The sequence below is a fragment of the Octodon degus genome, unplaced genomic scaffold, assembly GCF_000260255.1.
Source record: "Octodon degus isolate 3935 unplaced genomic scaffold, OctDeg1.0 scaffold00047, whole genome shotgun sequence".
In the NCBI taxonomy this organism is placed as follows: domain Eukaryota; kingdom Metazoa; phylum Chordata; class Mammalia; order Rodentia; family Octodontidae; genus Octodon; species Octodon degus.
In genome coordinates, this window is record NW_004524623.1 from 1611724 (window position 1) to 1615979 (window position 4256).

A 4256-nucleotide genomic window follows, 5' to 3' on the forward strand; every position below is an offset into this window, starting at 1 on the left:
TAGTATTTAAATATATTCACATAACAGTTATATAAATCTAAAACCAACCTTCAGTAGTTTTGAGATGATATTCTCAATCTTTGTGAAAAGCTGAACATTACTAATCAAGTCCAACCAAGTATTTAGAAGGGAAAACAGTGATAGTATTTACTGAACTGGAATTACTATCAAACCTTGAAAAAAAAATGATTTACATTTAACTACAAGCCAATTTTATTCAAATCAGGACTGTCCAACAAAAATACTCTATCAGCCACTCATGATCTGAATTCTGGTGTATGAGATTAAATTATGGTACACATACAAAAACCATGAGACATTTCTGTTCTGTAATAAATAAGGCAGTGACTATTACTCATTAGTAGCCTTTTTGAGGTAAGCTATTAAGTCTGCCCTTTCTCCCTTCTTCTTGATGCCAGCAAAGATCATTTTTGTTCCTGGGATGTACTTCTTGGGATTCTCCAAATACTCCATCAATGTATCCTCTCCCCAGGTGATACCTTTGTTCTTGTTGGCATCTGTGTAAGAGAAGCCAGCAGTGTGACCTGTCTTCCGCCCAAAGAGACCATGGGGATTTGGCCCAGTCTTGTACTTGCCTCCCTTCTCAACAGTATGGCACTGGGCACACTTCTGTACAAAAATTTTCTTGCCTTTCTCAGCATCACCCATTTTTAAACCTGCTGCAGCTTCCGCGCCGGGTGGTCACAGGTCTTCCCTCGTTACCACAAGGAAAGTTCTAGGGCAGAAGCCTGACGTCCCGCTCTCTCCGTTTTACTTATTTTAAATGGCTATCTTATATTTGTTGGTATAATTGGAGTCTACACATTGTGAAATTACCATAGTCAATGCCCAACTTACACTATTTCATTTATAGAATATGGACCTATACAATGTGGATATTTTACCCTTATTTTTTGTTAAATTTGCTGTTATTTTTATTAATGTACGTGTGCAGTACACACTGATCACATTCATTGTGAGGAATTAATACACAGAATATATTGCAATTCTTATTTTCCCCTTCCTTTTCACCCATGCCTTTTTCTACCAGCATCATATTCATTTATTTCTCTAATAAGCCCTTCCAGTCAATTATTCATACAGATTAACAGGCCAAAAGTATAAAACACATGAGACAATTATACTAAATCAGGTATACTTTTAGTACATTGTTGGTGCTGGGTTACAGTAACATTTTTGGTTGTTTCCTGTTATCTTTTATTTTGCACTTTATATACTGAATTTCTCATAAAGGAGAAACCAGGTGATCTTTAAGCTTATGTATCTGATTTACTCAACATTACGGTTTTTAAGATGCATGAATTCTCTCTTTTATTCTACCTTGTGGCAGAGTAGCATTCTGTTGTTTATGAATTCCACATTTTTTCATTCATTCATCTGTTCATGGACATGTAGGTGGCTTCCAAGATTTAGCTGTGATGCCTTGTGCTGCCATGAACATGAGTATGCTTCTGTCACTGTGGTGTGATGTTTAACTCCTTTGGGAAGATACCTACAAGGACAAAAGTTAGGTCAAATGGAATTTCTGATTTTAGTTCTTTGAGGAATCTCCATACTGATTTCCATAGTATTTGTACCAGTTTATACTTCCACTAACAATGAGCAGGGGCCTTCGCTGAGAGCTTCACAAGTATTTGTTTTTATTTGATTTCTTGATGATAGCCTTTTTCTTTTCTTCTTTTGGAGTAAGGTCAAGTGTCAGTGTTTTCATTTGCATTTCTCAGATGGCCATCAGTGTCGAACATTGTTTCTTGTATATATTGGCCCACTGTACTTCATCTGAGAAGTGTGTATTCATTTCAGATGCATAGTTCTTGATTGGGTCTTTAAATTTGGGGTTCTTATTTATTTTTTCTTTTGATGAGTAGCTGGCAAAATTTTCCCGTTCTGTAGGTTGTCTATTGACTCTGTTGGTGGTTTCCTTTCCTATGCAGAAGTTTTTTAATTTCGTGTGATTCCATCTTGGTATTATTTCTTGTCCAACCAGACTTATGTTGAGAAAGTCTTTACTTGTACTTTTGTGTTCAAGACTTTTACCTGTTTTGTCTTTCAGTAGACTTTCTGTTTTAATATTTAGATCTTTGATCTAAATATCCTGATCCTGATGAGTACCTCTTTGATCAGCTCTAACCTGTTCTTTCAAACAATGTAGGTGTGTGACTTACGCTGTTCTGCTCCTTGGTACTTGCTGGATTGGCTTTAGGAGAGTTAGAAGTTTTGGAAAACGTTTTGTTGCATTGTCTTCTCATGTTCTGATGTTTCATTTATTTTGTTCTGTGCTGAGATTTGTAGATGCTTATATTCTAAAGCCTTTGTTGCTGGTCTAGAGATCTTTTTTGTTGCTTTTCGATGATGTACTTTGGGTATGGCTAACCATAATCTTTTGCCAGAGCCCTAAAATCTGACTGCCTCAGGGAGGGTGCAGTGTAGTTATCCCAACAAGCAACTTTTCTTGTACTGTACTCTAGGACTATTAATATCACAAAGGTAATCTGTGAGTTGGCTTACAGAGAAATAGCAATAATTATGTGACCCTGTTAATACCAAGCAAATCAAATTATCATCCAAGAGAAATTAGATATTAACATTCTAGAAGTAAATAATTATAAAAGTGAGTGTGTGGGCCGGGGAGATGGCTCAGTGGAATAAGCGCTTCCCTGGCAAGCGCAAGGGCCTGAGTTCAATCCCCGGTTCTGGAAGAAAAAAAAAAGTGAGTGTGGTGGTACATGCTTATAATCCTAGCACTAAGGAGGCTGAGGCAGGAGAATCATCATGAATTTTAGGCCAGCTTGGGATGTGTGTGTGTATTTATTTTTGAGCTCAGTTTATTTTTTTCATTTTTTAAAGAGAGTACAGAATAGTACTAAAACAATTACAAGTGATACAAAATTTCACTTAAAGCATAGTGTTGTCTTCCCCCTAGTTATTCATCAGATATATGCATACAAACTGGAAGAAGAAAGAAAAAATAAATATGTAAGAAATTAAGAGAAAAAGGACAAACAGTTGAAAAAAGGAGACAAATTAAGCATTATCTGCTCCTTTCTACTGACTAGCAGAAATCCACAGTGCAGTTGTCCAGACCATCCTGCTTACATAGACAGATGTATTCCCCTTCCCCCCCCAAAAAAAAAAATCAGTTACGATATAAACATTAGGACAAAACAGGTATTGACTTACAGCTGTGTACTAAATGTGGCAGCTGCATCTCTGCTAACTGTAGAAAAGAATACAATAGTAATTTATAGTTAACTATCAAAAGATTAATAAAGCTTTATAATTATTAATGATACAGTGTTTGGAAATGGGGGAATGCAAGGGTAAAACTTTGAAATCTTAAACTCTATGATAGGAGGTGGAGGAGGAGAGAAAAGTGGTGCAAAAGATCCTGTTGGGGAGTAGTAGGATGTTTATAATTAGGTAAAGGTAAGGAAAAAACCTGGCAAGAAATAGGAGATATAAAGGAGGAAAAAGAAATTACATTAAGAATAAGAGAAGAAAAAGGACAAAGAAAAATTCTACAAGTCCCAATAAACTGGTGAAAGCAAAAGCAAACTAAAACACTGCACATAAAACAAAAAATTTCTTTTGAGATTTCAAACATGTATTTCTTCTGAGATCTTCAATTTTGGGGTCTGTCCAAGTCAAGACATGTCCCTGCTATTGCTAATGGAGAAGGCATTCAGACCCCATATCTGTGTTAAACGTAGGCATCAGGGAGCAGTAGGATTAGGGTGAAGGTGCCAGTTCTGGAACTTGCAAGTGCAGAGCAATTTAAGCTGAGGCAGGTCTCTGGCTATGGGGTGGGTCCTGGTGTCCTTCAATTTAAATCCCTCAGGGGTCACTTTTGTCAACCTGACCACAGGATTGTTTTTCATAGCTGTCACTCATCCAGTGGGTGTGGGAATGTAATACTTGGAACTGTAATTTGAAGGTGTATTGCAGCTTCAAATAACCCTTTCATGGGATGGCAGTTGACTGAACACTCTCTCTACAGATGTGGTGGGTAGTTGGTCTGGTGCCATTGACCAGAGCAGTTGCAATGCACAGCATGTGCTGGTCTGTTCTACCGTCACATTTCTCCCTGAAAGCCCCCAAGTCCCCTCTTTGATTTTTGTCACTGTAGATTCGGTCTTACTTTCCTATGAGCCATAGGAGCAGGGGGAAACGCAGGTTGTTTTTCCTTGTCCACACTGTGTTTTCTTCAGTTTCTCTAGTTTTTTGTTTTTGATTTT

The 4256-nt window shown here is 37.4% G+C and overlaps 1 pseudogene; it reads right to left on the reverse strand.

The window, feature by feature from the left end:
- Positions 1-351: 351 nt before the first annotated feature.
- On the reverse strand, positions 352-765 carry LOC101589659 (annotated as a pseudogene).
- Between the last annotated feature and the right edge of the window lie 3491 nt (positions 766-4256).